At 39.2% G+C, this 11,377-nt stretch overlaps 2 long non-coding RNA genes across 2 annotated transcripts; both read left to right on the top strand.

Moving 5' to 3' along the window:
- Positions 1-1,165: 1,165 nt before the first annotated feature.
- Positions 1,166-3,868, top strand: LOC118480557. Its single transcript, XR_004863249.1, has 3 exons — positions 1,166-1,932; positions 3,102-3,164; positions 3,609-3,868. It is a non-coding gene; the product is annotated as an uncharacterized LOC118480557 (long non-coding RNA).
- A 3,139-nt stretch (positions 3,869-7,007) lies between these two features.
- On the top strand, positions 7,008-9,774 carry LOC118480556. Its single transcript, XR_004863248.1, has 3 exons — positions 7,008-7,774; positions 8,944-9,006; positions 9,451-9,774. It is a non-coding gene; the product is annotated as an uncharacterized LOC118480556 (long non-coding RNA).
- Positions 9,775-11,377: the final 1,603 nt, after the last annotated feature.

Raw genomic sequence — 11,377 nt, 5'->3', positions numbered from 1 at the left:
TTGTCATGTAAACAAGCATATTCGACAATATATGGAGGAAGCCACTACACAAGTTGAAAAATATCGTTTTTTTAGAATGTAAAATGTCACTAACTTAATCTAACTTATAAGAATGTTAACGTATAAAATTGATTTACCAAACTATTAGTGATAGTAGACTCAAAAATATGATACTTGAAATCATTAGGAAGCTCGGAAAAGTTGTATTCGTCAAACGTATCTTTGTGGTATATGGAATCTGAAGTTGATTTCCTCAATAGTATCTCACATCCATCTTTATCAAAGATTCTAACTTTATAAAGTGACTTATTTAGCATCTTGAAAAATAGGGTATCACCAAAACCCAAAAGAAGCTCAGACAAAAAAATGTGCCAACCATCGGTGAAACAAAAGTTATTACCAACTTTTTTAAGGGTAACCGTCCACTTATATCCAATAGATAAATAAAGAACAACGCGAATAGTTGGAACAATAGTTGTGTATTGTCTAACAACAAATGATAGTGGAAGCACCTACAAGAAATAACAGTAATAGTTGTCATATATGAAAATTCATTATTGAACATATAAAATCTAGAACGTAAAGTATAGGCTAAATATATACTCACCAATTCTTTGGATAATGGTTGGTATATTGTCTTGCAAAAACATGTGCCCAACTGTTTTAAAGGATTTGAAAACCTACTTATGATTGACCCATTGAAAATTAAATAATTCTCAATTTCCAACAAAATAAGATTCTTCAGTTGATGTTCAGGAATGTTCAGGAAGCGTTAGGTCTACAAAACGTAGAAACCAAAGTTACAACAAATTAAACAAATAGTATAGTGTAAAATATGTCCTTGTTAAACGTGAAATACGAATTTACCATGGATCTGTGTCTTTTTTCGACGCTTGTATAGAATATCTGTGACAACCCGAACTTTCAAGGTTTGTGCCTTTCAGTCTTGCGATCTTAATTCCTCGTCGTTTCTCTTCAATGCATTACACATTTCATGCTAAGTAACATCCTGTTAATCGTATGATTATTTCGTATGATTATTTCGCTAATAAAGCACACTAATATTTTTGGGTCACACCTTAGTGTTTCAAATAAATGGTTGTTTTAGCGGGCCGCATCCCGAATCCGCGAAGCCCAAACAAAACCTAATTGGACTAGAAGCCCAAACCACCACTATATGGTAGATATATCATTTAATTGTAGCAGCCCAAGTGGTTGGGCTTAAGCCCATTTCGGCCAAAGTGGGTAACAGGCCCCAAATCCTTATCAGATTCAATGCACGTAAGATGTTCTTGATTAACTTAAACTCAAAAGAAAACCCTAAGGCATTACTCCCTTCTTCTTGATTGTTCGATGGCAGTAGGCATACCCCCACCCCCAGCGAAGCCCTTCTCTTCTCGGCTATAAACAAATCCTTTGGCATCTCATTTTTTTGGTAAGTGCGCTATCACTACTCGATTCTGTACATGGCAGCCACCACCACTAATTCACAACATCTGTTGGGCCGACACACCTTCACAGCCCATTTTATTTTCTTATTCCTTTAGTGTTGGATTATGTTTAAAACTTATATGTCGAGCCCACAGCATATGAGCCCAAAACCCATCATGTGCGTGTATATTAGGATACGTAATATGGTTTTGAAAAACATAAGGAACCCTACTCTACTTCACCTTCTGCGTACGGAAGTAGCAAACCCTCCCCCCACACGCTACAGCCCACACTCCCACAATTCTCCACCGACTTCCTTTTATTCAGCCATTAGATACGTAAGTTTGGTTATATATAACGAATCACAAGAACCTAAAAACACTACGGCAGCAAGAAGACACCCTCGCATCGTCGCGACTCTTCCTCCTTTACTCGGAATTCCGCAACGAACTAGCTGCTACCCTCTCCTTGTCCGGCGAGTTCAATCTCCGGCGAACACCGGTACGATCTCCCTCTCTCTCGTCCGTAGTTACTAGTTATTAGATTCGTCGTGGTTTCGGTTTGATGTTAGCATTGTTTTATGTCAGTTTTTCGTTATATGCATATGTTGGTGAAATTAAATGATAGGTAGGACAAATTTATTGCGGGTGATGATGAATGGGTTCGAATATGGCATGAATCTGATTTAGAATCAGCTAGTATGATTATGTAAAGGTTGATTGCATGATAAGAATGTTTGTTTAGTGATGCTTGAATCTGTTAAGTATATGTTTATAATTGCACAAGGATTTGTACTTGTTGAACTACATGCATACTGAATTAGTTTGTTAAGTAACATGCACATGGTACTCGATATAATGGGAAGAGGTATATGTGTGCATGTGATTCACAAATAATTATGATGTAACAACAGGAACGGTCCAATAGGATCCATACATTAAGAGGCTTGTCGGCTAATGTTTTTATGACTGCATGTGATTGCCACTAGTTGTGCTTGTTATATGTGAATTAATTAATTTGATATGATCTAGTAACGTATTCCGATGGAATTCACTATTAGGTCATACATCATGTGGGAACATACTGGGTTGGTCCTCGACAGTGTAGTGGGTCGGGAATTATGAGCCCACAAAACAAAACAAATTAAGTGAAAGGTTAGTTGATGGATTGCTAAATAATGTAATACATGTTGACTGGGCCCTGTATTTGTGTGGACTCGTACACCCATCAAGGTATTGCATCTACCTTGGGCCCCGCAGAGGTGTTGGGTTGTACATATTAAAACCTGTTCACTAGTTAGGGTAACCCAATATAATAAGTACAGTGGGCCGAAGTGTTTTACAATTTGGGCCGATGGGATGTAGGGACCATGTACATGCAGTATGTGTTTAGGGAATACATATATGTCAGGTGCATATTATTGTTGTGTGTTTTAATAATCTATGAGTATAAAGATGTGAAGTTTGTGAATGGAAGTAAAAACCCTATGTTGTAATTATATTTGGTGACATAACTGTTTAAGGAGATGTTGATACATATAAATATATCATTGCATGAGTGCTATCGTGTGGTAACTTCTTAACTTGGTTCACTTCAATCTTGAGTGGTGTGGAAACACTAGGGTATTACATGATCCTACAATACGTGTACTTACCTTTTAAATACCTTAGGTTGCGTGTACCGGACTTAACATTTAACGCGTAAAAGTAAATAATCTAACCGAGCAATCTAAGGTGAGTTCATCTTTCTTGAGCATGCGTCCCGGTGGTTGGGACAGTCAGTGGGTATTCCTGGGAGGGACATGTCTTTTGGGTTAAAACGGGAATGTTGGATAATATACTCTTCCTATCACCTTTCAAGTCCCTCCGTGTTGTTTGGTTACCAGGAAGGTAACATGGTATTAGTTAGTAGCGCTACTTAGGTTTGGCAACCTCACCCCGTATCTGGGAGAACGGGTGTTGAACTAATGACCTAGTCATGACCAATGCTTTGATAGGAGCATTGGAGAAAGGGCAAAATAATCAGAAGCCGTCTTGTATTGGGGTATTATCAACATTGTTTTCATCATTACTTTCGGGAATTAACTTCAATGGATTAACTACATACTTGGTAAACAACGTTTTCGTAAAACTATGAACTCACCAGCGTTGTCTGATACACTTGTTGCATGCTCGCAGGTCGTTAGGTATCTTGGATTTTGGGGAACTTGCTGTCTGGAATAGCTGGAGTGGTCATGGGTCGACAAGAAGGATTGATGCGATTGATTTCATAAAACTATATTTGAATTTTGAAACAGTTTAACTTCGTTTAATATTTGCTTCCGCTGAACTTACTGGTTTTCGTTTAAATATTTTGAAGATGTTTTATTAATAATGGGGATTTTAAATTATAACTTGTATGGGTTCAATGTAATTGGTGGCTCGTTATTGGTATGTCACACGCCTATCAGGGACACTCCCTAGGTGGTATTTTGAGGGTGTGACAGTTTGGTATCAGAGCCATTGGTTATAGTGAACTTGGTTTTAAAACGTTTTCATAAAACCAGACTATAACCGAACAGTACCGAAACCGACCATGACACTCAGCTCCAGACTGCAAGGTTCGTTTCTCATTTACGATTGCATAGCATATTTAGTGTACACTTATGTATAACATTACACGTGAATGCACACTTGGCACCACAGCATGAGCCCTTACACTACAAACCCCTGTTATATGATCTATTAGTGTGACACTACCCTTCGACTATTGTGATTCTTGATCCCATAAAACCCCTCGCTTGCTATTTGAATGCGGGGAACCTTTTAGCGCAAGTTAAGAGGCACTGAGATAAGCATGCAAATCGCCTTATTATTATGGGTGCACACATAATAATAGCGCGAGGTGCATGCAAATCCCAGTGAGGCTTAACGAGTGTGGGAAGGGTTCTGCCCTATTGTGTGTAAACTTGGTAGTTTGTAGATTTCAATGTGATACTCGACTTTTACCTCATTTCGACCCTTAAGATAGTTCCCTTCTCTTATTTAGAACCATGAGTGGACGTGGAGGAGGCCGAGGTGGTGGACGTGGTCACATTGCTATGACCCAGGCCAAATTAACCGACTTAATCAACACTCGTGTAGCTGAAGCCCTAGCGGCTTACCAGGCTGGTACGATATGTGCCAATTACTTTCTATCCTTGTGTCGTATACTCGAATCTTACCTGTGCGTCTTACTTCCTTCGTTTTAGGTCAACCTGCGAATCAAAACCATCCACCTGCTTGTACGTACAAGATGTTCATGGATTGTAAGCCACAGACCTTCAGTGGGACTGAAGGGGCTGTGGGACTCTTACGTTGGTTCGAGAAGGCTGAATCGGTATTTGCTATGTGCAACTGTCCCGTGGGGGACCGTGTGAAGTATGCTACAGGCACTTTGGAGGATGGTGCCTTAACCTGGTGGAATGCCCAAGTGCAGATGTTGGGTATTGAGATGGCGAATGCCACTACCTGGGATGATTTCCAGGAGTTGATGCGAGAGGAGTATTGCCCTCGTGACGAGATTCAGAAACTGGAGAACGAGTTCTACAATCTGAAAATGGAGGGATCTGAGATTGAAGCATACACTAGGAGGTCTAATGATTTAGCAACTTTGTGCCCTAACATGTCTCGACCCCCATCTAGGCGAATTGAGTTGTATCTCAAGGGTTTAGCACCAGCTGTTAAGGGGTACGTTACTGCTGCAAACTTAGACAATCTGCCCCGTATCGTGCGTCTAGCACATAAGATTACCGACCAAGAGGTCGAACGTGGCAGCTTGCCGCCACGTGTTTCGGCTACTACCTCGACTGCTACAGCTACCACACCTGCTAGTGATCACAAGCGAAAATGGAACGATACTGACAAAGCAACTAGTGCCAGCCAATCTCAGAAAAGGGCAGACAACAGCACCCACCGTAGTTTCAGCCAGACATCCTCTGTGAACCAGAATCAGAGCAACAATTCAAATCAGGGTTCTTACGCGGGAAAGTTACCAAAGTGTGATAAGTGTATGTTTCACCATCGCGGGCCGTGCACCCGAGTATGTCATAGGTGCAACAAGGTGGGCCATATGGCCAAAGATTGTAGGGTCTGGCTCCCAAAGCCGCCGCAGCAGCAGCCACAGCAGCAGGAGAGGCAGCAGCCCCAACCGAATCGGGGAAATCAAAAGGGGTGCTTTCAGTGTGGTGATGAGGGTCATTTTAAGAGGGATTGCCCTCAGCTTAATCAGAATGCTGGCAACAACAACAATACTGGGAGCGGCAACAATGGGAACAATGGTGGGAACGGAGCACGTGGAGGAGTGTATACTATTGGCGCTGGGGGAGACTCGCAGTGAAGGCAATGTTGAGACCGGTACGTCTTCTTTGAATGATCTTTTTCTGCTTCTGTTTTATTTGACTCTTGTTTCGATTGGAGTTAGGTACTTTAGGGTTCAGTCGTCAGTTAGGACTGACTCCCACCTTTCTTGTAAATAAGCATACAGTAGAATTAACTGATAGTAAATCGATAGAAGCTTTTCATGTTCTTTTTGGTCGAAAACTTGATCTTGTGGGTCAAGTGTTCGACATTGACCTACTTCCCAATACCCTTGTGAGTTTTGAAACCCAACCCTACAACACGCATCACTTCTATCCGAGAGTACCGATGATACAGCGATATACCATGATGGCTTAATTCAGAGTCCCAGTTACTCGCGTTTGTCGTTTTGCAACACTAATCTTTACCCACCAAACTCTGTATTGGACAAATGATACACTCGTGCGACCGCAATGTGGCGAACCTCCCTGTTGTGCCATGCCGCCATGCACCACTACTGGAAGTTACTTCTAGACAACAAATTTGTTGACCAAATCCTTCGGATGTTTAATGGACCCCTGTTTCGCTCGATTCTTTGTACGAACCTCATTAATTCCCTGTTTCTTTGATTGGCAACTGACATAACAAAGCGCTAACCACCATACCATGATTTCCACTGATCACAAGATTAGCCCCCCCCCAGGCGTTGTAAAGTATCTATAGATCGAGTTCGTCGGAACTTACTTCAAACCATTGTTTTAGATCAATTTTCGGGACGAAAATTCTTTCAAGTTGGGGATGATGTGACACCCCGCGAAAACGCTTAACAAAACTAGCTTCCTCAGTGACTGTTTGCTAAATTTCGGGGCGAGATTCCTTTTCTAGTTGGGGATGATGCCACAATTGAGCAAAACCCGCAACAACTCTGATTTCTCACTTCGTTTCTCTCACACGTGGCGCTTGTCAAATTTCGGGACGAAATTTCTTTCAAGTTGGGGATGATGTGACAACCCGAACTTTCAAGGTTTGTGCCTTTCAGTCTTGCGATCTTAATTCCTCGTCGTTTCTCTTCAATGCATTACACATTTCATGCTAAGTAACATCCTGTTAATCGTATGATTATTTCGTATGATTATTTCGCTAATAAAGCACACTAATATTTTTGGGTCACACCTTAGTGTTTCAAATAAATGGTTGTTTTAGCGGGCCGCATCCCGAATCCGCGAAGCCCAAACAAAACCTAATTGGACTAGAAGCCCAAACCACCACTATATGGTAGATATATCATTTAATTGTAGCAGCCCAAGTGGTTGGGCTTAAGCCCATTTCGGCCAAAGTGGGTAACAGGCCCCAAATCCTTATCAGATTCAATGCACGTAAGATGTTCTTGATTAACTTAAACTCAAAAGAAAACCCTAAGGCATTACTCCCTTCTTCTTGATTGTTCGATGGCAGTAGGCATACCCCCACCCCCAGCGAAGCCCTTCTCTTCTCGGCTATAAACAAATCCTTTGGCATCTCATTTTTTTGGTAAGTGCGCTATCACTACTCGATTCTGTACATGGCAGCCACCACCACTAATTCACAACATCTGTTGGGCCGACACACCTTCACAGCCCATTTTATTTTCTTATTCCTTTAGTGTTGGATTATGTTTAAAACTTATATGTCGAGCCCACAGCATATGAGCCCAAAACCCATCATGTGCGTGTATATTAGGATACGTAATATGGTTTTGAAAAACATAAGGAACCCTACTCTACTTCACCTTCTGCGTACGGAAGTAGCAAACCCTCCCCCCACACGCTACAGCCCACACTCCCACAATTCTCCACCGACTTCCTTTTATTCAGCCATTAGATACGTAAGTTTGGTTATATATAACGAATCACAAGAACCTAAAAACACTACGGCAGCAAGAAGACACCCTCGCATCGTCGCGACTCTTCCTCCTTTACTCGGAATTCCGCAACGAACTAGCTGCTACCCTCTCCTTGTCCGGCGAGTTCAATCTCCGGCGAACACCGGTACGATCTCCCTCTCTCTCGTCCGTAGTTACTAGTTATTAGATTCGTCGTGGTTTCGGTTTGATGTTAGCATTGTTTTATGTCAGTTTTTCGTTATATGCATATGTTGGTGAAATTAAATGATAGGTAGGACAAATTTATTGCGGGTGATGATGAATGGGTTCGAATATGGCATGAATCTGATTTAGAATCAGCTAGTATGATTATGTAAAGGTTGATTGCATGATAAGAATGTTTGTTTAGTGATGCTTGAATCTGTTAAGTATATGTTTATAATTGCACAAGGATTTGTACTTGTTGAACTACATGCATACTGAATTAGTTTGTTAAGTAACATGCACATGGTACTCGATATAATGGGAAGAGGTATATGTGTGCATGTGATTCACAAATAATTATGATGTAACAACAGGAACGGTCCAATAGGATCCATACATTAAGAGGCTTGTCGGCTAATGTTTTTATGACTGCATGTGATTGCCACTAGTTGTGCTTGTTATATGTGAATTAATTAATTTGATATGATCTAGTAACGTATTCCGATGGAATTCACTATTAGGTCATACATCATGTGGGAACATACTGGGTTGGTCCTCGACAGTGTAGTGGGTCGGGAATTATGAGCCCACAAAACAAAACAAATTAAGTGAAAGGTTAGTTGATGGATTGCTAAATAATGTAATACATGTTGACTGGGCCCTGTATTTGTGTGGACTCGTACACCCATCAAGGTATTGCATCTACCTTGGGCCCCGCAGAGGTGTTGGGTTGTACATATTAAAACCTGTTCACTAGTTAGGGTAACCCAATATAATAAGTACAGTGGGCCGAAGTGTTTTACAATTTGGGCCGATGGGATGTAGGGACCATGTACATGCAGTATGTGTTTAGGGAATACATATATGTCAGGTGCATATTATTGTTGTGTGTTTTAATAATCTATGAGTATAAAGATGTGAAGTTTGTGAATGGAAGTAAAAACCCTATGTTGTAATTATATTTGGTGACATAACTGTTTAAGGAGATGTTGATACATATAAATATATCATTGCATGAGTGCTATCGTGTGGTAACTTCTTAACTTGGTTCACTTCAATCTTGAGTGGTGTGGAAACACTAGGGTATTACATGATCCTACAATACGTGTACTTACCTTTTAAATACCTTAGGTTGCGTGTACCGGACTTAACATTTAACGCGTAAAAGTAAATAATCTAACCGAGCAATCTAAGGTGAGTTCATCTTTCTTGAGCATGCGTCCCGGTGGTTGGGACAGTCAGTGGGTATTCCTGGGAGGGACATGTCTTTTGGGTTAAAACGGGAATGTTGGATAATATACTCTTCCTATCACCTTTCAAGTCCCTCCGTGTTGTTTGGTTACCAGGAAGGTAACATGGTATTAGTTAGTAGCGCTACTTAGGTTTGGCAACCTCACCCCGTATCTGGGAGAACGGGTGTTGAACTAATGACCTAGTCATGACCAATGCTTTGATAGGAGCATTGGAGAAAGGGCAAAATAATCAGAAGCCGTCTTGTATTGGGGTATTATCAACATTGTTTTCATCATTACTTTCGGGAATTAACTTCAATGGATTAACTACATACTTGGTAAACAACGTTTTCGTAAAACTATGAACTCACCAGCGTTGTCTGATACACTTGTTGCATGCTCGCAGGTCGTTAGGTATCTTGGATTTTGGGGAACTTGCTGTCTGGAATAGCTGGAGTGGTCATGGGTCGACAAGAAGGATTGATGCGATTGATTTCATAAAACTATATTTGAATTTTGAAACAGTTTAACTTCGTTTAATATTTGCTTCCGCTGAACTTACTGGTTTTCGTTTAAATATTTTGAAGATGTTTTATTAATAATGGGGATTTTAAATTATAACTTGTATGGGTTCAATGTAATTGGTGGCTCGTTATTGGTATGTCACACGCCTATCAGGGACACTCCCTAGGTGGTATTTTGAGGGTGTGACAATATCGTCTCCTAATAAATGTCATGTTTTCTCCCACACATATTCTGGTCGTGATAGAGTATTTGTTAAAAGCATTGTTGCAAATAATATAACATGTTGATCATTAATTTAGAACCCAATAAATAAAAATAAGGTAAATGATACTATATATTATATTAAATATGAAAACAAATAGTAAATTATATAATTTATACTCACATTAACTTATTTTGTATCACAGAAACCCATAGCTTAGTAATCCCCAAGGGCACCAATTAATTTTTAATTGACCATTATATATATCAAAAGGAATGTATTTTTTTTTCTAAATAACATGCTTAGGCAAGTAAAATAACACATCTTCATTCCTTTAAAATCTATTTATAGATAATTGATCTAGATCAAGTGATACATAGATGAATTTTGACCTTGATAATTTGTATCTGAAAGTGGCAACATGTGTTCATCTAGTAGTAAATCCAGACAAAAGCGCAAGTTCATTTAAACAGAAGTACAAAACTACGGCACATTAATCCATCTATAAACTAACACATCCGTGTAAGAATCTTGACAAAAACAAACACAAGTCCCCAGCTCAAATGTTCTTTATAGATTCACTTCACAAAAACAAACGCAAGTCCCCTCTTCCATCCACTTCAGATATCAACATTACCTTCATGCAAGACCTGAGAATGTAACAAAAAAAAACTGAAACAATAATTTATTGAACCTTATACTTCACCCTTTCAACAGTTACATAGATCTAACATAGAAATATATATAATTAAGTGCTAAAAAGTGAGAAAATTTACTCTAATTAAAGAACCAATGCACTAATAAACCTAAAAGATTGCTTATGTAGAAAAAATAGAGCCACTTACCAGAATCATTGGAATGATCTCTGTATGCACTAAAAGGATGGTGCTATTCGTAAAAAGTCAAACTTCTCAAGATGTTGACTTTTACTACCCATTTTGTAACATAATCTTCCTTATTTTCCTGTTCTAGAATCAAATGGGTATTCAAGAAAAGTTGTTATTTGATGTGTACTGGAAACAAATTATCAATAACCATGACAACCCATTTAAAATCACATAGTATTGAGACAATAAAAAATGCGAAAAATGTGGTGAAAGAGATATGGGTATTTTACAACATGTTAATAGAAAGAAACTAAAAACATTTTGTGGGTTCTTCAGAGGTGGGCAATTGGTATCCATTTACTTGTGAGTGGGTTGATTTGAGTGGTGTTATAACTTTAGCTGGTGAAATGGGTCAAACTAAAAAGATAGCTGAAACGGGAACAAATCAATAGGATCGAATAGGAACAGGCTCAAAAGACTCCCAAGCTCTATTTTGAAAGCATACAATCTCCAACTTTGAAAAATAAGCAAAAATGACCAATTGATAAATGACATTTTTTTCAAAAACTTCAACTTGCAAAAAATCAGCAACCTAGATTATTATAATCATAAAACTGTTAAGATGTTCTAGATAAAAAGAAACAAAGTAATACTTTGTTAAGATACCAAAATGATCTTACAATGGCTAGTTTCTTCAATCTAATCCAACTTATTTTCTGTAAGACCCGTCTTAAAATAACAGAATTTATAATATTTAACACGCGTTTATTACAAAAATG

The sequence above is a fragment of the Helianthus annuus genome, chromosome 7, assembly GCF_002127325.2.
Source record: "Helianthus annuus cultivar XRQ/B chromosome 7, HanXRQr2.0-SUNRISE, whole genome shotgun sequence".
Classification (NCBI taxonomy): domain Eukaryota; kingdom Viridiplantae; phylum Streptophyta; class Magnoliopsida; order Asterales; family Asteraceae; genus Helianthus; species Helianthus annuus.
This window is presented reverse-complemented; position numbering and strand designations above follow the sequence as displayed.